We start from the raw sequence: 23,933 nt of genomic DNA on the forward strand, positions 1-23,933 counted from the left end.
CCACAGACACACACAAACACACAGAAACTGTAAAGACAGCAAAACAATTACAAAATTGTGTGCACAGATATAGGAAAACTTGTTTTTTTCAGAAATGCACAGAAATGCGTACACACAAACACACACACACACACACACACACACACACACACACACGCGCGCGCGCACACACAGCCAGACTGAGACACTCTCACCTTCTAACTCTGCTGTCCTGTTTTCTGTTGCTTCATTGTCCATATTCTTATGTAATTTATGAAAATGTGATGTGCTGTTTGTGCTGCTATGTGATCCATGGACACCTAATGTTCTCCACCACCTGCTCGGCGTTTGGAGTCGGGGTCCTAATGTGACAGCGTGGGCGACACCGGACAGACCGAGAGCAGAACAGCCAATGACTCAGCAGGCTTCAAAAACAGCCAATGCCGAGAAATAATTGAAAATAAAAGTGCTTTATGTAAGGCAAGTGTGGTTAATGAGCTGTAGGCAAGTGTGATTTCTTTAGTTGGTATCTGCAAACCTTCTTTTGTTCCACTCCGTGGCTCTCTGTTACTGTCATTTTGTTTTTTTCCTTTGCTTTGTTACTTAAAAGTAATGCTTTGGAGTGTGTTTTGAGGTGCTGGCAGAGTATGCTACATTTTGTGTAGTCTAAGAGTTGATTTGGCACCAAACGGTAGGGTGGAAGGTTGTAACTACTGTGACTTTGGCTCACTCCCTTCTCCTTTCAGTTCTTTGTATTTTTTTTTTCTCCACTGGCCGCTCTTGTTCTTCAGTGGGCTATTTGTGGTCATGGATATTAACAGATGGTTACTTGTGATTTCTAAGACTTAATCTGTGTTTCTCTGCATCTAACACTAAAGGTGTATGACGTCCAATGAGAAGCAAAAAGTTCAGCCAGTGTTTTGCCACATTTTGTCATTTCATGCAGGGATGCATAATTATTAAGTTGTTCGGTATTGTTCCTTTTAAAATTGTGAACATGATCAAATATAAATTCACCCGACACCTTAAATGGTAAATGGTAAATGGCCTGTATTTATATAGCGCTTTACTAGTCCCTAAGGACCCCAAAGCGCTTTACATATCCAGTCATCCACCCATTCACACACACATTCACACACTGGTGATGGCAAGCTACATTGTAGCCACAGCCACCCTGGGGCGCACTGACAGAGGCGAGGCGCCACCGGGCCCTCTGACCACCACCAGTAGGCAACGGGTGAAGTGTCTTAAAATGAATACCACTGCCATAAAGTCTCCTTTCATGAAGCATTTAAATAGTTTCTGTTGACACTATCAGGAACACCACAATGGTTTTGGTTTTGTTACTGTTTGCTGGTAATATGATGGTATATTCACAATATACTAAAAATAAGTGTTCTTTCGTAGTTACTTCTGTAACTTCTGTAAGTGCACCTGGTGTGGAGATTGTCTCAGCTAATAATAACAGTCATAAAAAAATACAGGGCTCACAAGTAAACGTCCTCTCCCCTGAATAATTTCCGATCCCAGAGATGTTTGGAGCCAAGAAGGTATCATTTACAATTGGTTTATTTGGCAAAGTAAGTTCTTACACAAGGTATGTAGCAGATCTCAACAAAAGACATGGAAAGAACAAATGTAAAGCATTGTAGAGTAGGAAAGACAACAACAACAACAACAAACAAGAAGCTGATTTTGTAGTATATGTACTGGCCAGGCAAGATGGAGCTTGCCATTTTGTGGCTGGCAATTTTTGTGCAATGGCTTTAAAAAAGAAGATATGCCCTGAGATGCAAGGCCATATTTCTCATTTCTCATCTAAAATCCATTGTTACATTTTAGAAAGTTAATGTGCAGAGTGTTTCATTTAAATATTTAGTAGCTGCTTATGGGTTTTTTAAAATAGCTTTATATACATTTGTTTTCATGTATTTGTGAATGCACAGAAAACATTCACCTTCTTTTCATGTCTACTGTTTCCTTTGTGCTCTACCTAGAATTAACTGTAGAGTTTGGCGAGTTATCCTTAAAGGGTTCCTACGTGGACAAAAACTCTTCTTGTGTGCATAAATTTTGTCCCCCAAAACAAAAAAAAGGACTGTTAATTAATTAGCATGCAAAAGTGTAATAGATTCCTTTTTTGGTGTCTTCAGTTACAGTGTTCTGCCTACAATAATACCCCCATAAAATTTACATTATGACTGAGCTACCACGTAATAACTGAACGTTTGAGTGACTGAATATTCTCTTTTCCCAAGGATGAATGTCCATTTGATTAGAGGAGGTATGCGGACTTATCAGGGGGATAATAGCCTGACCAAAGGAATCAGTGCACAAAATGAAACGTCTCATGCTTCTCTGACGCACATAGGAAGCAAACGGTGTAATGCCAAGGGCATATCAATTTTCAGCTACATCATATCCTTATTCCATGTATGTTTCTTGCTCCATAGCTATGAAATGTCTTCTATTTCCATTTACACTGGACCCTGGAAACATGTCAAATAGAAAAAGAAGAAACACTTGTAACCTTGTCAAAATTCATGAATTTCAGAATTTGTAGGCAGGGTGGCCTTGAGGTCCTCCTCTATATGAAATGGTCTAAATCCAATGCCTAGGGTAAAATATAAGTTCTGCAACAGGAACAGTGTAACTACTCACCAAGTCCCCCTAGAGGCTACAAGGTTGATTACAACTGCCAAAGGGAGCATTAGGCTATTAGCTAATTTAAGTGAACAATACCAACATATACATAAAATAGATGTTCTGATGTTTTGGCCCAGTTGGAGGCTCAACTTAAATCTGACAGCTGACTGTTTGTGACACGGTGAGCTTTGAGCTAGGTAACTCTTCCAAAAAGAAAAACTTTCTTCACAGCTACACAAGGAAATGAAGGCTAAAGCATCACATCAGTCAAACGAACTGTAGTAATATGTCCACTTTTCTCAACAGAAGAACCATAATATCAGTGGATGGAATGGGGGCTGAAATGACACGAGAGTTGCATCAAATCTGCCTTTTTAAATCAATTTTTATGTCCTAGAATTTGTATTTACACAACCCTTGTGGACACATTTTAGAGTCAGGTTGAGCTGTAAAGCCTGAATTTCCCCTTAGCAGGTGGCAGTAATGGGAAACTGCAGATAATAAAACAGTGACGAAAAAAACCCGTTAAGCAGAAGCAAAAGACCATTAATATCACAAAAATCTTATGAAATATGTAATCCTAATTGCTAATAGACTTTAATCTTTCTGTAAAGTTTGCTGTTGGTAAATGATGCAAATCCTTGTCCCATAAGCAACTAAGCTGCTCCCATGAAACTAATTGATTTTGCCAAAAGATTTTACGGTTTTAAATTTGTGAGCTGGTTACATGCAAAGTTTGCAGGGAGGGATTTGTTAGAGTGACGATCAAAAACTGAAATAGATTACTTGCATTAACACATTTCATCTGATATGCTGTTATACTTTCCCTCATTTAGATTTACAAAAAGGACGAAACTGAGAAAAATAAAACATTTTGTTTAAAATAATGAGTTAGCAGGCAAGACACTGGCAAATGTATTTGTTTTCTTTTTTGGCCAACACTGGGTGTAAAATTTGTTGTCACCAGTGTTCTGTACAAATAAAAAAAATTATAGTTATTAACCGATACGGCAATTTTGTGTATTCATGGTCATACTACTACATATTCATTTAGGTTATTCCAAGCCTTTTTCCTGTGTCCTAATGGAAACTAGATTTTGAGAATAATATCTGCAAAGTAATGACTCCACTATAATTAGCAAACGCTATGGTTACGAGTGTTTTTGTTTGAAAAATTAATACCACATTCTGCTTTTCACAATTGGAAAACCAGTGGATTTGAGCATTTTACTCCTCCCCCACAGCCAACACTACGCACACACACACAGACTCGTCCCACATTTCTATGTCCATACTATTATCCATTTTTCACGTCCAATTGCTCTGTTATGGTAATCGTTGAAGGCTCGCCATGGGCTGATTACTCACAGCTGACTTCAGAAGCTTCTCCCTCCTCTCTCCTGCCGTTTTCCTGCTGGCTCTTAATGCACTATTAACCCATTCCTGCTTATTAATTCCTTCCCAGTCATTGCGAAGCGTCCACTCCATGATATCTGTCATCATTCCATGCCTATTAGCTCCTCGGCCAACAGTTATTTCAAGCATGCCGCCACATTTCTTTTTTGTCCCCCCCCCTTCTCTCCCTCCTCTAACAGTCTGTTTAAGGAAGTGTAATTGCTGTGGGAGGGGGTAGGAATTTAGGATACTGCTGCTCCGAGTCTGAGCTTCAGTTGTATTCTTGTTGGTCTTACAGTATGCGATTACGGAGCCGGTGATCTATTTGTGCTTTTTGTATTATGACTGACTACGTGTTGATTGACTACTGCAGGGTTGATATTGTCTTTCAGTCACTATCTGGACAGAGCCTCTTCTGTAGTGCTTTTATCTACATGCAGTGAAGTGTTGTGGTAGGCTCTCAACTACCTTTTCCAAATGTGAATAAAATGACCAGATTATATCATAAGGATGGTTTTCCAAAATACATTACTTGATTTGTTGGCTGACTTCTAGAATATTTGACATTTCCATTTCCATTGCAGGAGTTTTCTTCCTCTTCTTTCTCGGGTGGGAGGGGAAGGGGGGTGTCTAACTGTTTTGGTAAACATATTGTCCGTAACCAAAGTTTCTAAAACAGACCCAGTGCTTTCCTTGGTGGAGTACAGCTGTTATAAGTCTGTCTGTTGGGTCTTTTCTAGACAGATATTCTGCCTGAGTACTTTATGTTCTCCTGCTATAAATCCTAATGGTCTGCTCTTGGATGAAGAACAGGAATATTCCTCACAGTGGATCTTGGCAGCTGAATCTGGAACCACTGCTGGTGTCAGGGCCTGTGGTTTTGGACTGTCCTGAGACATATGGAGGAATGCTGGAATAACACAAAACCCTTAAGTTAGCAGGGCTCAACCACAGATCGTCTCAGGTTTCTGTAAGACCACATTAAAGTCGAGTAGTAGCTCTAAGTGTGGTCTTTTTGATGGAACTTTTACTGATTTTTCTACAGCCTGGTTACACATGACTCCACAGCATCAATCAATCAAAAGCAGTGTTTGTTCTACGTTTTTTCACACAAACGCTGAGCCCAAAGCAAACTTGACCACGAGTGGCCCAAAAGTGCCAAAGCAATGAAAAACTAAATTATAAAGACAGCTGTTACTGCAAATGATCTAAGACAATAACTACAGACTGGGTAGCAACCACAACCTAACAGTTGTGTTGATATTATAAGATGGTGCAGTCTACACAATCCAATTGTGGGTAAAACCAGTAACACTAAGCTATATCTCACATAACTCCAAGTACATCCTATGGAAAAATGCTAAAGACTGTAAAAAAACAAACAAAAAAACTGGTGTGCATGGTGAAAATTGTTTGTTGGGATACAGTAATGTCTGGCAGCCACAAAAAAGTTACATTTTTTTTAATAGGGTTGCTAACATAAACAATGTACAATGAACAGTTTCAGTATTCATGAAAGAGATTGCAAAGAACTAAACAGATATTAAGTGTCAAATTCACATATTTGAAGTTTCTTATATGTTAAACTGCGCATTTCACCTCCTTACACTTTAAATGGGTTGCCAGTGATCTGGTGGATGTAAGTGTACGTCTCTCCATTTTGCCATTATTTTGTCGTTACCATTTGCCTTTTAAAAGCTTTTCAATTTCACAAAAGAACTCAGAGAATCATCTAAAGAACTCCAGGCCTTGTTTGTTTCAGTTATGGTCAGTGTTCATTATGGGGGCATACACTGTACGATTTTTGGCTCATTTTGAGACGATTTTTCCGTCGTGCGACTGTTTTGGTGATCGGCCTGAGTTTCACCTTCCTCGTGTAGCATACGTGGGGTAACGAGAAGCGATTGACACCTTACGACCAGCTCCCGATCGTCAAATGCTTGGTCGTAAGAAAATCAAACCTGTTTGAAATCCTGTCGGCCTTTGTGAGGGTGTCACCGCAGCCTCTCACACTGCAAAGTGAAAAGACGGAGCAGCACGGCAGTGCAGCGTGTTATCTGGACACAAGCGATGGAGGCATTACTTGTAGAACTGTGGAAAGCTCATCCGAGCCTTTTCGATGTGGCCTCACAAAATTATCACGACCACAACAACCGTGAAAATAGTTGGATTTACATGCTGCTCAATCATAGCTGCCTGATCAATGTTTTTCATTAGCAATTTAGCAAAGTTGATGGTGGTGGTGTGTCTGTGTGAGTGATAGACAGAGTGGGAGAGCGAGCGACAGAATTTCTGTTATAACCTTCATTTTATGGAGGCACAGTGTGAGCACTCAGGTCGCATCAGAGCATCGGGCCGTATAGTGTGAGACCCTGCATCGTGACCTACGAACTTCTAAGCCCTGCGAGTCAATCGTGCAGTTTGAGCAGAAGCTGAATAACGCGACTGAAGAAATCGCCCAGCTTTAGGCAACAGTGAGAAGGAGACTGGGCAAGAATGGCATCTATGGGAGTGCTCCAAGGTGAAAATAACTGCTGACAAAAACAGCCATAACGGCTCATCTCATTTTTGCCAAAAAATGTCTTGATGATCCCAGGACTATTGGGAGAATATGCTGTGAACTGATAATACACATGTTAAACTTTCTGGAAGGTTTACACTTTGTTTCATCTGTCATAAAACTAACACAGTGTTTCATAAAAAGAGCATTGCAACCAACAGTCAACATCAGTGGTGGTAGTGTGATGATCTGAGGCTGGAGGACTTGCCTTTATTATTCAGACCATGAGTTCTGCTCTCTATCAGGAGGAGAATGTCTGGCCATCAGTTCATGCCCTGAAGTGCAAGTGCACTTGGGTTATGCAGTAGGACAATGAGGCGAAACACAACAGCAAGTCCACCTCTGAATAAAAGAAAGTAAGAAAGGAAAGAGTCTGAGTGGTCTAGGGAAAATCCAGTTGGCATGACCTTAAACAGGTCTTTATGCCTTTAAACCCTCCAATTTGAAAACAATTTTGCAAAGAAGACTAGGTCAATTTTTTTCCACAGCTATGTGAAATACTTATTGCTAGTTATAAGAACACTTGATTGGTTGTGTCATCCCTGAAAGCAAGACATGCTGTTATTAAATTTGCAGGGTACTAACTTTTTCACATAGGGCCAGATACATTTGAATAGCTTTTCCCCCTTAATAAATGAAATGAAAACAAAATGATGTCTAATTTAGAAAGAAATGTAGAAATTACAATCATGAAAGAGAAACAAGTGACGGGTGAGTAATCAGTCTCTCACACTGTTATGAAGGAGTTCTGGTCCACTCTTCTTTATAAGGTTGTTTCATTGAATTGAGCCTTGTGGTTATTTATTCATTTATAGATCCCATAAGGTCCTGCCACAGCATTTCAGTGAAGTTGGACTTAAGCCATTACAAATTCTTTTCTTTTTCAGCAATTTCTTTGTGCATTTGCTGCTGTGCTTGAGGTTATGTTGTATGGTCTGTTTTCAGTAAAGCTTTAGGTTTTAGATGCCTTCACATTTAACTCTAGAACTTTTTAGGTGTAAAGAGGAGTTCATGGTCAATGGCTACAAGGTGCCCAGGTCTTGTGACTGCAAAACAGCCCAAATCAACCCTTCAACTACTGTACTTGGCAGTTATGAGGCGTTTGTGCTTATGCTGTGGTTGGTTCTGACTACATACATAGCATCAAGAATGGAACTGCTTATAACTAAAAGTCCAAGTGGAAACAGAAAGAATAACTTTGTATAAAGAATGAATTTAACCATTGTCATCAGAAACTCAGCCACATAATTAACAGACACTGGCAGATCTTAAAAGCTGAACCATCACTGAAATGTCTCTCCTTAGATCATTTCGAAGAGCTCAAACAATCAGAGATAATCGAGTACATATTTTTTAGCCAAGCAAACTAAATGATGCTTGGCTTCAGTTAAAAGGAAACTTTAGTGCACCCAGAAAGTATTCACAACACCTCACTTGTTCCACATCTTGTTGTTATGGCCTTATTCCAGAATGGATTCAGTTCATTTTTTTTTACCTCAATACTCTACACACAGCATCCCATAATGACAAAGTGAAAAACATTTGCTTGAAATTTATTACAAATAATAAACAAAACTGTAGCATTTTACAGTATTGTCATTGTCCGGTTGGAAGATGAACCTTCACCCCAGACTGATGTTCAGAGTGCTCTGGAGCAGGTCATCATCATCTTTGCACATTACTGCATTCATCTTTCCCTCAATCCTCACTAGTTCCCCAGTTCCTGCTGTCAAAGACATTCCCATAGTATGAAGCTGCCACCACAAAGCTTCACTGTAGAGATGGTATGGACCAGTTGATGAGCGTTGTTTGGTTTCCTCCAGACATGACACCTGGGATTTAGGCCAAAGAGTTGAAGCTTTGTTCCATCAGACCAGAGATTTTTGTTTTTCATAGTTTCAGTCCTTGAAGACCCTATTGGCAAACCTCAGAGAGAACTTGAGAGAACCCATGCAAGAATAAGCTTGTCTTAGTTTTTCACAGGCATGCTTATAGTCCTGTGAACACTTTTATTTTTACATGAATGATGAATAATGAATGTTTACACACTAGCCGCTGCGTAAATAATTAAATAATTATGCTACCAATGCTTTGAGCCATATTCTATGGTTACTTTTAATGGAAGACGTAAAAAGTTCTTGAGGTGCTCTGTAAAAACTAGTCAAACTTCATTTTGAAAAAGACAATAAAAGTAGCTAAAGAGCTTTAATAATTTTTATAGACAATTTTGCACCGATGTGGCACCTGTTAGTGTCTAAAGAATTGATTGTCTTTTAATTTGCATAACGCTTCTTTGTTGTAACTCGTATGTGGCAGGAATGAAGGATCATGATTGTTAGAAAGCCCACTGTTTACACATTATTTGCTTGGTTGAAGTGTAGTGGTTTGTTTATAGATAGTGTTTGGGCTGCGGAAATTGATATGTCCTACGTCATTGAACTCACCATATCTATGCTGACGCTCCTTGAATGCACCACTCTGTGCCGTGTGCTGCTAGTCTGCCTTGTAGCTGCTGATAGCCAGCATTGCTCCTTGTGTCCTCTCATCAGCATTTCGTGGGTTTTGGTTTATTGCTGTGTGTGAATGCCAGAAGGTGGGTTCTGTTTACATGATGTTCCGTATGTCAGATGCTATTGTGTGTATTTGTTCCCTCGTGACTATGCTCATGTTATCTTATGCTAATGCGCTAAGACGCTATGTAAGCTACTAAGCTAGTTAATGCTAATTATAAATCTTGTGTAATTATTGAAGTTGTTATAGATGTGAGTGTTGAATACAGTTCCTTGTGCTATCTCTGTGCTAGAATAATGTCTGGGCATGTTGAATGTTTTATGTGTGCTGTACTGATAGTTGCTTTATGTATCGTTACTACAGACCACAGCTGAATAAATCTCCTAAACTTGGAAGCTGCCTCCGTGTTCTTTAACCGGAACACACCCACCATACCTTGCCGCTCTAAATCAAATCAGCTAAACTCCCGGAGACAACATTCTCTCCATTTTATGGTCCTTCGAGCCGGATTAGAGTACTGATTAAGGTATGGAACAGACAGATGTCCAGGCTGACTCAGCACCCCCACGTGTTTCGCAGAGAGAGCGACGGCCACCTACTTACCTGACCGATTATGAGGTTTCAACACTCCCTCTTGAGGGACAAACTCAAACCAGGCAACCTGCTACTGCTTCTCAGTGTTCACATAGTGGTAAAACACGCTCATCCCAGAGGAGCTCCAGATCCAGATCCACAAGAGCATCACGCTCGGCGATAGGCAGATTCCCTTCCCACGCATTATCAGACCTGGAAACAGCCCAGCTCGAAGAGCGAGTGAAGCAGATGGAACTTGAGGAATTCCAACAGCACCTAGAAGAGGATCAACAAGTCGAATATGAGTGTCAACGACTTCAAGCTCAAGCCAGAGAGGCCCAGCAGCTACAGGAAGAAGCCATTCGAACCCAAGAGTCATTGAGCAGACAGCTGGAGAGGCGACGACAGCTAAAGAAGAGGGTAAACGAGTCGGAGATAGCCAAGATGGTTACTTCTCTCCTTAAAGAGAAGGCACAAGAACCCAGTGGTTCCAGAGTCTCATCATGCCCATCGGAGAATAGTAATTCGAGCACCCATGCAGCTCTACCTTCAGTCGGTCCCGTGGGTCATCCTCCTGTACCGCTAATCGCTCCACCCTCAACACTTACTGTGGCTCAGCCTCCAGCGCCTGTGGTAGCTCCACCTCCAGTAACCATGGCCTCGCATCCATTGCATTCTCAATGCATGCCCCAAGTGCTGCACCCAACTGTTCCAGCTGGACCTCGGTCTACTACCTTTGCACCTGATATCTCTTACCAGGCATCTACTCCATTCTCAGTTCAGCCATCGCAGTACGCTCATGCAGCCTGCACTAACCCTGCCGAAGCAGAGTTATCTTGCACTCCCACCCGGACTAAGTCCGAGCTACATCAACTACCGACAGCTAATGCCTACCCTTTCCTCGCCACAGGTCATGGCATTCCCAAACCTATGATTCCCTCCTTTGAGAGTGGCCGTGAAAGTGACTTTGCCTTATTGAAAATGGCCCTTGACAACCTGTTGAACAGTCATCCACAACTGAATGAGCAGTATAAATATCAAGTGCTGCTTGGGCACCTACGGCTACCTAGTGCAATCCAGCTAGCTAAGACATACATGCACGACCCAACGCCGTACACCACAGCCATGCACGCCCTGCAGGACAAGTATGGGCAACCCCGTCAGCTCGTCCAAAGCGAATTGGGCATAATTCTGAATGCTCCAGCTATAAAATTCGGCGACGCAGAAGCCTTTGATGCATTTGCCTTGTCTATCCAATCTCTAGTAGGGATGCTTAAATGGTAAATGGTAAATGGCCTGCATTTGTATAGCGCTTTTCTAGTCCCTAAGGACCCCAAAGCGCTTCACACTACATTCAGTCATTCACCCATTCACACACTGGCGATGGCAAGCTACATTGTAGCCACAGCTGCCCTGGGGCGCACTGACAGAGGCGAGGCTGCCGGACACTGGCGCCACCGGGCCCTCTGACCACCACCAGTAGGCAAACATGGGGTTAGTATCTTGCCCAAGGATATTTGGCATGCAGCCAGGAGGCAGCCTGGGATCGAACCACCGACTTTCTGATTAGTGGCTGACCTGCTCTGCCACCTGAGCTACAGCCACCCCTAATGCTTAGGACACTGGAGGGCCAGAACGGCTTTGAGCTAAGATGTGGGTCTCATGTCGACCGACTACTGAGTAAGATGCCACCCAGTTATCGCGATGGGTTTGTAGAGCATTGCCTGAACCAAGGCATTCTTCGGACAGGTACTGACCAAACCTATACCCTGCCTGATCTGAGTTCCTGGCTGCAGATGAAATCCCAAGCGAAGCGCATCGCAGGTAGAGCTGCTTCACTCTATAGTCCTGAAGCTTATAAGCTGACAAAGAAAGACCAGCGTCTTCCCAATAAACCAAAGGAGAAATCTACAGCCTTCTTCCTGACTTCCCAGGAATCCCCCAGCGCAGAAGGGAGTTCTTTCCGACCAAAGACCTCATCCAGACCAAAACCATATTGCCCGCGCTGCGAGAATTAGGAGCATTTCCTGAACGCTTGTGTAGAGTTTAAGAAACTGACCACCGACCAGATGGTGAGGTGGTTAACTGATGAACAGCGGTGCTGGAAATGTGGAAGAACTCACCAGCCGGAGGTTTGCACCCTCAAACGACCTTGTAATACCTGCAGAGAACAACACCTGACTGTACTGCATGATGCTATCCAGCAGATCCAGAAGAGTGTGCTCATGATGACTGCTCCGACTACAACAGTGTACTTGGATAGGCCGAACCGTTCCCCCAAGGTGATGCTGAAGGTTGTAAAGGTCTTGCTGTACAACAGGGACCAAACATTGGAGACTCATGCAATACTTGATGATGGCTCAGAACGAAGCATCATTTTACCACAAGCTGTTCGACGCTTAAAACTCACCCCAGAGCCCGAGACGCTTACCCTGCGGACTGTCCACCAAGAGGTAGTGCAGCTTCGTGGCGCCTCAGTCTCCTTCCAAGTGTCTTCCCCCTACAAACCTGGGGAGAAGTATCATATACAAAAGGCATTCACCGCCGATGCCCTTGGTCTCTCAGAACATTCCTATCCGGTGAGGATTCTCCAACGCCGCTATAAACACCTGCGTGACTTACCTCTGCCTTTGGTAGACCATGTTCAACCTCTGCTGCTTATCGGCTCTGACATGCCTCATCTCCTGGCCCCCACAGAACCAGTTCATCTGGGCCCGACAGGGGGACCCATCGCTGTCCATACCAAGCTTGGTTGGTCGCTCCAAGGTCCCATCAGTATCGACCAGACTCCTGCAACTGAGCAGCAGTGCCTGTTCACAACAACCGTTGTGCCAACCAGTGAGCTTTTCAGGAATGTTGAGCGTCTCTGGCAGATTGATACGCTCCCTTATGTGAGCGAGAAGCAGGTAACCCGATCAAAGCAAGATCAGCAAGCTCTGAACCTACTCCAGACATCCACTATCAGGGTCACTGTCGATGGGACACAGAGGTATGCCACACCACTGCTTCGTCGTGCCAACTCCGCCACGCTTCAAGCTCCTATGGAAGCAGTCTTGCCAAGTCTGCGCAGTACAGAGAGGAGACTTGTCAAAGACCCACAACGTGCCGAAGTGTATTGTCAGGAGATTCAGAAACTAGAGAAGTTGGGCTATGTAGCTGTGGTGCCACATGAGATAGCTAGAACCACTGCAGAATCCTGGTTCATACCTCACCACATGGTGCGACACAATAACAAGGACAGGATCGTCTTTAACTGCTCTTTCCAGTACGAAGGGAAGTCCCTCAACTCTATTCTCCTCCCTGGACCTGCCCTAGGTCCATCTTTGCTAGGAGTTCTTCTTCGGTTTCGACAGTATCCAGTTGCTGTGAGTGGCGACATCAAAGGTATGTTCCACCAGATACACCTGTTGCCAGCAGACAAACCAGTGCTGCGCTTCCTCTGGCGGGACATGAAGAGGAATGAAGAGCCGAAGATCTATGAATGGCAAGTGCTACCATTTGGCACTACATGCAGTCCTTGCTGCGCCATCTATGCACTGCAGCAGCACGTCCGGGACACTTGTAGGTCCAATCATGACCTCGTCGATTGTGTAGAGCAGTCGTTCTACGTGGATAACTGTCTCCGCAGCACCCACTCCCAAGAGGAGGCTAAGGCCCTAGTCGACAGTCTGCGCCAGCTGCTCCACACCGGGGGCTTTGAGATACGTCAATGGGCCAGCAACATCCCTGCTGTCATTGAACATCTTCCATCCAATGTCAGATCTGAGAGTAGTGACCTATGGCTCTCTCAGTCTAGCACGGACCTTTGGGAGCCAACTCTGGGATTGACATGGGATTGCCTTCGTGACTCCTTCAAATACAGACATCGACTGGGGGAGAGAACTGAACCCACACTGAGGAACGTCTACAAAAAACTTGCGTGTCAGTATGATCCGCTAGGTTATATAGTACCGTTCACCACACGGGCCAAGATTCTGGTACAGGATCTTTGGAAGGACCAGCTCGGCTGGGACGACCCGATCCAGCCACCTAGCCTTTGTGACAGATGGCTTGCCTGGGAAAAGGAGATTCCTGATCTTATCCAAATGGAAATCCCCAGATGTTATGCACCAGCGTCTGCTGATTCATCTGCCTCGAGCAGAGATCTCCACATCTTTTGCGACGCTTCCGAGAGAGCGTATGGGTCTGTCGCTTACCTACGGACAGAAACTGCTCAGAAGGAAGTCTATGTTGCCTTTGTAATGGCTAGATCCCGAGTGGCCCCAAAGAAACAGTTGTCCATGCCACGGTTGGAGCTAAGTGCCGCTCTCACTGGTGCACAACTAGCTGGTCTCCTTCAAGCTGAGCTCACGCTGCCCATTCGGAAGGTTGTTCTCTGGCCGGACTCTACTACCGTCCTCCACTGGATCAAGTCAGAATCTTGCAGCTATAAAGTTTTTGTGGGCACGCGGGTGGCAGAGATCCAGAGTCTTACAGATGGGAGTACCTGGAGATATGTGGATAGCGCGAATAACCCTGCCGATGACATTACCCGGGGCAAGACCTTAAAGGAGCTGTCACGACCACACCGGTGGCACCAAGGCCCTGAGTTTTTACGTCAATCCGAGGAACATTGGCCGACCAGCCCACCAGTATATCCAGAGCCAGAAGATGGTGAGCTGAAGAAATCATATTTCTGTGGACAGGTTAGGGTTAACTCCTGCCCTCAACTTCCTGAAATCAGCATGTTCTCTACCTGGAAGACAACAGCGCGGTCCCTACATGGGGCGGCTGACCCAAATTCAAGCTCGCACAGTGAAACAGATGATTACATCAAAGCTGAGAAACTCCTCCTGATGAAGGCCCAGTCAGAGTCATTCCCAGATGAGGCTAATGCACTCAGGTCTGGCAGACCATTGCCAACCAACAGCCGTTTGAACTCCTTATCACCCGAATATGATAAGGATACGGAACTCATCAGAGTTGGTGGAAGGTTACGAAGAGTTGAGCAGCTGGAGCTAGACACGATCCACCCGATCATACTGGACCCAAAACATCCTCTGACTAAGCTCATCATCCAAGATTTTGATGAGACCCTCCTTCATCCTGGACCAGAAAGAGTGTTGGCTGAACTACGTCGCCGGTTCTGGATCCTCCGGGGGAGGGAAGCAGTCAGATGGTATCAGAGGGACTGCAGGCAGTGTCAGGCTTGGCGTGCCAATCCATCCATCCCAAAGATGGCAGATCTGCCACCAGCTCGTCTGCGTCTGTATAAACCACCCTTTTACTCGACTGGAGTCGATTGTTTTGGACCCTTTACCGTGAAAATTGGACGTCGAACAGAGAAGCGTTGGGGCATAGTCTTCAAATGCATGACGACCCGCTGTGTGCATCTAGACCTCCTCGAGAGCCTTGACACTGACTCCTTTCTGATGTCGTTAAGGCGCTTTATTGCCAGAAGAGGCAAACCCTTTGAGCTCCTGTGTGACAATGGGACAAATTTTGTCGGTGGAGCCCGAGAGCTCCATGAGGCCTTTGAGACCATGGCGCCTCAGTTGAAGGAGCGTTTGGCAGAGCAGCAGATTGCTTTCCGTTTCAACCCTCCCAGTGCTCCTCACTTCGGTGGTGCCTGGGAGAGAGAGGTCAGGTCCGTAAAAACCGCTCTTAAGGTCGTACTCAAGGAGCAGACGGTCCCTGAAACTGTGCTTCGTACGGTCTTTGTGGAAGTGGAAGGCATCGTAAATGCTAAGCCTCTCGGCTACGTCTCATCAGACATAGCAGATCCAGACCCCATCACACCTAACATCCTGCTGATGGGACGCTATGATGCATCACTCCCTCAAGTGGTTTACGATCCCAGTAACCTTATTGGGAGTCGGAGACATAGTCAAGTTCTTGTCGACCATTTCTGGTCCCGATTCATCCGTCACTACCTGCCTAACTTGCAAGAGAGACAGAAGTGGCAGAAGGATTCGGAGTGCCTCAAACCGGACCAAGTGGTGCTCATAGTTGAGTTCTGGTCCACTCTTCTTTATAAGGTTGTTTCATTGAATTGAGCCTTGTGGTTATTTATTCATTTATAGATCCCATAAGGTCCTGCCACAGCATTTCAGTGAAGTTGGACTTAAGCCATTACAAATTCTTTTCTTTTTCAGCAATTTCTTTGTGCATTTGCTGCTGTGCTTGAGGTTATGTTGTATGGTCTGTTTTCAGTAAAGCTTTAGGTTTTAGATGCCTTCACATTTAACTCTAGAACTTTTTAGGTGTAAAGAGGAGTTCATGGTCAATGGCTACAAGGTGCCCAGGTCTTGTGACTGCAAAACAGCCCAAATCAACCCTTCAACTACTGTACTTGGCAGTTATGAGGCGTTTGTGCTTATGCTGTGGTTGGTTCTGACTACATACATAGCATCAAGAATGGAACTGCTTATAACTAAAAGTCCAAGTGGAAACAGAAAGAATAACTTTGTATAAAGAATGAATTTAACCATTGTCATCAGAAACTCAGCCACATAATTAACAGACACTGGCAGATCTTAAAAGCTGAACCATCACTGAAATGTCTCTCCTTAGATCATTTCGAAGAGCTCAAACAATCAGAGATAATCGAGTACATATTTTTTAGCCAAGCAAACTAAATGATGCTTGGCTTCAGTTAAAAGGAAACTTTAGTGCACCCAGAAAGTATTCACAACACCTCACTTGTTCCACATCTTGTTGTTATGGCCTTATTCCAGAATGGATTCAGTTCATTTTTTTTTACCTCAATACTCTACACACAGCATCCCATAATGACAAAGTGAAAAACATTTGCTTGAAATTTATTACAAATAATAAACAAAACTGTAGCATTTTACAGTATTGTCATTGTCCGGTTGGAAGATGAACCTTCACCCCAGACTGATGTTCAGAGTGCTCTGGAGCAGGTCATCATCATCTTTGCACATTACTGCATTCATCTTTCCCTCAATCCTCACTAGTTCCCCAGTTCCTGCTGTCAAAGACATTCCCATAGTATGAAGCTGCCACCACAAAGCTTCACTGTAGAGATGGTATGGACCAGTTGATGAGCGTTGTTTGGTTTCCTCCAGACATGACACCTGGGATTTAGGCCAAAGAGTTGAAGCTTTGTTCCATCAGACCAGAGATTTTTGTTTTTCATAGTTTCAGTCCTTGAAGACCCTATTGGCAAACCTCAGAGAGAACTTGAGAGAACCCATGCAAGAATAAGCTTGTCTTAGTTTTTCACAGGCATGCTTATAGTCCTGTGAACACTTTTATTTTTACATGAATGATGAATAATGAATGTTTACACACTAGCCGCTGCGTAAATAATTAAATAATTATGCTACCAATGCTTTGAGCCATATTCTATGGTTACTTTTAATGGAAGACGTAAAAAGTTCTTGAGGTGCTCTGTAAAAACTAGTCAAACTTCATTTTGAAAAAGACAATAAAAGTAGCTAAAGAGCTTTAATAATTTTTATAGACAATTTTGCACCGATGTGGCACCTGTTAGTGTCTAAAGAATTGATTGTCTTTTAATTTGCATAACGCTTCTTTGTTGTAACTCGTATGTGGCAGGAATGAAGGATCATGATTGTTAGAAAGCCCACTGTTTACACATTATTTGCTTGGTTGAAGTGTAGTGGTTTGTTTATAGATAGTGTTTGGGCTGCGGAAATTGATATGTCCTATGTGATTGAACTCACCATATCTATGCTGACGCTCCTTGAATGCACCACTCTGTGCCGTGTGCTGCTAGTCTGCCTTGTAGCTGCTGATAGCCAGCATTGCTCCTTGTGTCCTCTCATCAGCATTTCGTGGGTTTTGGTTTATTGCTGTGTGTGAATGCCAGAAGGTGGGTTCTGTTTACATGATGTTCCGTATGTCAGATGCTATTGTGTGTATTTGTTCCCTCGTGACTATGCTCATGTTATCTTATGCTAATGCGCTAAGACGCTATGTAAGCTACTAAGCTAGTTAATGCTAATTATAAATCTTGTGTAATTATTGAAGTTGTTATAGATGTGAGTGTTGAATACAGTTCCTTGTGCTATCTCTGTGCTAGAATAATGTCTGGGCATGTTGAATGTTTTATGTGTGCTGTACTGATAGTTGCTTTATGTATCGTTACTACAGACCACAGCTGAATAAATCTCCTAAACTTGGAAGCTGCCTCCGTGTTCTTTAACCGGAACACACCCACCATACCTTGCCGCTCTAAATCAAATCAGCTAAACTCCCGGAGACAACATTCTCTCCATTTTAATGATCATATGTCATTAAATTAAAAAAGGACATGCTCTTTAGTTTGCAAAACTTGGTGTTGCAGATAACAATGCGCACAAAAAGACAGAAGTAGATGAGTGAAGAATTAAACAGAGAGCTTCAGTGGATGACTCAAAACCTCCCTTTGTCTGCTTTAAAAGTTTGAAAAATTGTCTAATGCTATCTCACTGTAAGTCTGACATCGGAGACTTTGACAAGGTCTTTCACATTTCTCAAGCTCTTCCTTTCAAGCATTATGGGGCCTTAAAGTTTAATATTCTGCAATGTTTTTATTCACTATACTACATCTGGTTAATTCATCTTTTAATTTATCCTCTCTGCTTGATATGGCGCAAAAATGTCTTTGAACAAAACCTCACAGACTTTCAGGTCTGCGTGGTGAATGATGGTGATCCTTAGACTAACCTAGCACTTTGCTATTGACTGCTGGGAGTTTTTTAGAAGTAAAATAGACCTTTATTTTTTTAAATTACTGACAGTATTTAAGGACTATTACATTAGGACTGAGCTTGCTCTCGCACAGTTGAACATCATCCATTGTCTCATCCCCCTTCTTCTTAGTTCCCTTTTTAACTTTCCATCTTATTCAACACTAACCCTGACGATTTGGCATTCACACCAATTTGCCATTCACAACTTTGCTAATAACTCCAACCTTTTATTGCATTACCAGTTCACCACTCAGCTGCGGAAGTCATAGGCTAGCAGTTCTCTCACTAACGTGTTAGCCCCTTTTGATTTCCAGTTGCATATCAACCTGCAATTACAGGACCTGGTCTGGAAACTGTCAAGCATGACTGCAGAGGTATTGGAGTTATTGCAATTACACTCTGGTAATTGAGCTGCCACGGGTGACGATGTTAAACACTGTGTCTATAGTGGGAGTCCATGTTGCCACTGTCTCATTCCATTTTACTCCTTTTCTCAGCATAACACAATGTTTGAAATTCCTTTTTTCACCAGGCAGAGACCGTACACTTCAAAATAGCACGTAAGCCGATTTGTTTTTCATCTTGACTTCATGACCTTTTAGATATCAAATGAATGTTATATTATAAAAAACTTATGTCAGCACTGTAAACCCAAATGCTCAGAGTACTTAAATAATTAAGTAATGTCAGCTTAAGCTTTTAAAAACAGTCCTACTAACTCAAACAGCTTAAGATCATCTAACATTTTCTTAGTTCGGTGTATTATTTTTAATAAACTTTGGCTATTTTGCATATTAAGTACCTGTTACTTAAAAAAATAATTAATTAATTTAAATTTTATGGCAGTCATCTTGTAATGTTTTGATTCCTGGGGTCAATTTGACTACAAACATAAATGATATTAGTCTTTAGTCTGATATAACAGCTGGGTCAAGATTATGAGAAAAGACAATGGAGCACCAGTGGCTCACAGACAAATACAGTTTGACAAATCACTTTTTTTTTGCTTTGTTCTTTTGTTGTTGTTGCTTTTACTCTTTTTAAAACATGACACAATCATTGTAACGTAGCCATTTTTTTTACTGCAATTCATTTATTGGGGCATTTAAAAATCTGCAAAAACCCCAAGCTTTAAAAATTCTAAACTTACCTTTTTGACCATGTAACCTGACCTTTTTGAGAGGTATGTATCAGGCTTTTGAAAGGCAGTTTCAGTCTCTTTTAACAATGTCTAATATTATTAGAAACCAAATGTGCTAGCAGCTTCTCTCACTTTGTTCTCACCATAGCAAAAGATGCAGGTAGGTCAAAACTTGGAGTACCCCTTAAACCTGAAGAACAAATATCACAGTATGGAGAACCATAACTATCATTTTATCATAGGTCAATTAATTTTGAACTCACTTAGTAGTTTTGCTGTAGTAGCTTTGCTACCCTCAAAGGTGTTCAAACAGAGCATGCCCAACATGTTCTTTGCCAAGCTTGACAGCCATCCTTTTAGCTGATGACCTTTTTCAAATAGATGGCTCCCAAAACAGGTAAGTGACCAAATGTTTTGGCTGCAATTTGAAAAAATTCGCAGTGGAAAGAGACTTGTCATGAACCTCACACTGAATTCTAGCATTAACCCACTTTGTTTTCAATCTTCAACATCTTTTGTCCACCATATCCACTATCCCCACTTTGCACACAGTTAAACCGCCTCACTCTTGCCTCTGTTTGTCACTTGGGTTCAGTTGCCTCAGAACTGTTTACTGTCTAGAACACAGATCATCAGTTGTTACTCATTCATATGTAGTTTGTTCTACAAAAATACAGAGTTGTAACTAAAATAATAAATAGCTTTCAAACATAACTCCTACACACTGGTTGACGGTTAACGACATAAAAGTATTATGACAATTTGCAGAATCTTCTGAGTCATGACTAGTGTAAACCACCTTTCTGATTAAGATGATGCAGATATGATTTGTAATAAAATCATTCTGTGGATTAGTTGATTCATTTTTTTTCATGCTCTCTTATTCATTCAGGACAAGTCTGATGTGGCAGATCTGGTTGGTTGTCATAGATTACTCATAATAGTATGACAACCACCCAGTTCATTACCAGTCTGTGAAAGGCATTCATTGTGACTTTGTGGAGGTCTTCCAAGAACTGCTGATAAACATCTTGGTAATGTTTGGAGTGATCGATGAACTACACCTACTACTGCAATTTTCACAACACTGTATTCACTCAGAGTATAGTAGTCTGGTAAACTGTTGTCCAACAGTTTACCAGACTTGTCCTGAATGAATGAATGAGAGAGCATGAAAAGTCTCAAGAGTCGCGATCACTGTATCAGAGCACAGTAGTAGTTTTTTCTAAAAGTCATTGTTATGAATATGAATGTTAACTAAGCAGGTATTGAAAAATAACAGAACCAGGACAGTAGTACAATGTATACATACAACAGTTGATCAAACAGTTTCAAAATTATTCAAAAGTAATATTGCTTTTGGCATTCATTACGTTTTAATTTTTTTATTTTAATATTTCTTGAATATTGACAGTGCAGTGTGTTATTGATGGAGCCCAAGAAAATACTGCTGAACTGAAGAAATGTACTTAAGCTGTTAAATTTAGCAGTACACGATCCAATTGAGGCAATCGGTTGCCTTAATTTGTTTTACGTTTGGTGAGACATGTTTTTGAGTTTTCAGTGTCCATATCTTTGAGTTTTGTTTAGTAAAAAAAATACAAAAGTGAAAAATAAATTTTTGCTAAACTGAAAAAGTGACTCTGCTGTACTCATTTCTTTTAAGCTACATCTACTTATTTCCATTGAAGACAAAATGAAAACTTTAAGTTCTAGTTACTAAAAATATTTACATTTAATTATTAAACATTTTACTTTTATTTTAGTCAAAAGGTACACGTCAAATAAAATCAAACTATCAGAGTTATGATAAGCTTAAATTCCTAAGTTTAACAACTTCAAAAAACGTTAAGACAATCGGTTGCCTTAATGTTTTTAAGTTCTGCTAACTTCATGTTTACAGTGCAGTAAAATGTTGCTAAGAGACATATTGCTTTTTGAAACTATTGAATGGAAGACATTCTTAAAGCAGCATAAGACAGTACTGAAGATGTTTATTTTTGAAATGTTGGCATATATTGTAGTTCTCTGCTAAAACATCAACACTGATGCAAACTGTGTTTGAAAAGTGTAAAACATTGACTTTGGCATGCGAACATTTCAGGCTGTCAGTGCGTGGATACATCACTGTTTCAGATACATTTCACTTGAGGTAAACTGTAACTGTAATCATGACAATCTATTATACAATTTATACAGCCTTTGACCTACTTGTGTTTACCTGACTGCTGTGGTCTTTCTCTAAGCGTGAGAATCTGTCAAAGAAATCCAACATAATTCAGTATTCCTTTAATATAACAATCTTCCCTGTGAAATTGCACAACTAATACCACCTGAAACTGTGATCAACATGAAACTGTTATTTTACAGTAAACTTGTCTTAATCTGCAACAAGTTATTAGTGAAAAAAAAGATTGTGTAACTTTTATAGTTTTTATTGTTGTATGTTTGAAATATATTTTTTCTTTTGTTACTGTATTCTCATTATATTAGTTTAAAACACCTATCTATTTATAGAACAAAAGCTTTTTTTAAAGTATTTTTTCCTTTCTTGAATAAAGGCAAGATATGTGTTTTTGATGTAATTCCACGAGTCCCTTGCAGCTCATACTGATGGAAACACTGATGTATTCAAAATTTTTCTCATCAAATACACTAAATCATATCACACATTTATGTCTAAGAACAACTAAGGCGTAGATGTGCTATTGTGACATTTAAATAATCAGTTTGAACATTTACATATCCATAATCCTTTGTTTTCACTCATGTGTAACTGTCAAAAGTGACCATGACCATCTTGAAGTTGCTTTCTAATTTTATTGGTTAACTTCTTATAACTTGCCTAGAAACCCATATTAGGTACTTTCTAGTTGCTAGCGATGAGTAGATTCATAATCTCAATTTAAGGTGACACAGTTAGCAGTTAATGCACCACCTCAAACAAAATGAAGCATAGAAAAACATGTTTATCACCCAAAGGCCTATCACACTTGAGTAATTATAAAAATATATTCTGTTCATTTGAAATAAAATTTTTAATCATGACATGTATTTATTAATTTTAGTATATCGTAACACAGTATCCATGTTCAATTTAATTTTCATTTAATTGTTTCATTTTTCTGTGCAATGTTTTGAAATGATTGTTATCCCCTTCATTTGTCCCAAAAGGAAGATATCCAAGATGACATATGGTGACCTGTCTGTAGATGAAAACAAGCAACAACGATAAAGGTTTTAGTGGGTTAAATAGTAGGTGGATAGGTCAGTATGTGGCAACCTGTTAAAGGCATTAAGACGCTTTTAGTAGAATTCTGCATCTATTTCGAGAGTCTCCACATGAACCTGCAACTTGTACTCTTCCACATCTCCTCAGTCGAGCCACAGTGTGAGAGAAAAAGTTGCTTAGCTCAGTAGTTTCACTGTGAGGCTATCACTGGTGTAGAGTCCTCCTATCAGCTGGCTTCTGTCAACTTCTATCTCTCCACTTCTCTCCCTTTCTCCTACTCCTTCTGTCTTCGCTCTCTTCTTCACTCCCTGCATGAACCCAGCTTTACTTCTTCCACGCATCTGCATAGCTATCTATCTGTCTCTCTCACCCTTTTCCTGTCCTCTTCTGTGTGCCTCTGTCGTTCAGTCTGTCTATATCCACTGACCCTGTCCTCATTACCGTCACAACACTGCAGCAGCTGGTTGCCTGAGTCACAGCCACCATTGTCGATTCCTCACTCGTCCAACTCGCACCCACTTAACAAAGTGAGGAAGGGAGGGAGAGACAGATACTGAGTAGAAAACAGGTGAAAAGAAGAGGGCAAGTGGGGAAAAGGAGAGTGAGGGAAAGTGTGAGTGAGGAAGGCACAGATTTAAAAAAAAAAGGGAAAGTGAAATTCACAGAAACAGGCAGTACTTCAAAGATATGTACTTATGCTTGTGGTTTTAAATGAATAGATTTTCTCTTTGGCATCCGTATAGATATCAGTCTCTATTCTGACATAAAACAATCAAAGTCAGACTCAACTTTTCTATTTGCTATTGCTTTCTAAGAACTCTCCTATGAAGTAGTTATAAAGACATTTCTACAATCATGATTCAGCAAGTTTCAGCCTGTGAATAACTGGAGAGCTCTGGTATGTGAAAGGCAGCAGTTCAAATATCTAATAGTATGATTAAGGATATCCAGGCCACATTACTGGCCTGCACAGTGACATCACATATATGACATATATGACATAATCAGAGATGGGCAGTAACGCGTTACTTGTAACGCGTTACTGTAATCTGATTACTTTTTTCAAGTAACGAGTAAAGTAAGGGATTACTATTGCAAAAACGGTAATTAGATTACCGTTACTTTTCCGTAGGAACGCTGCGTTACTGCGTTACTAAAACCGTGATTTTTTGCGAGAATGTCTCACGATAAGCG

The 23,933-nt window shown here is 41.5% G+C and overlaps 1 protein-coding gene across 4 annotated transcripts in view; it reads left to right on the forward strand.

Annotated features, from left to right (window-relative positions):
• LOC147315466 (uncharacterized) overlaps positions 1 to 23,933 on the forward strand; it is a 496,228-nt gene that overhangs the window by 273,527 nt on the left and 198,768 nt on the right. The gene's annotated exons all lie outside the window — the stretch shown is intronic.

The sequence above is a fragment of the Aulonocara sp. 'chitande type north' Nkhata Bay genome, linkage group LG13, assembly GCF_057382095.1.
Source record: "Aulonocara sp. 'chitande type north' Nkhata Bay isolate Kocher_YH1m ecotype deep benthic linkage group LG13, A_spYH_male_GT1.1, whole genome shotgun sequence".
NCBI classification, from domain to species: Eukaryota; Metazoa; Chordata; class Actinopteri; order Cichliformes; family Cichlidae; genus Aulonocara; species Aulonocara sp. 'chitande type north' Nkhata Bay.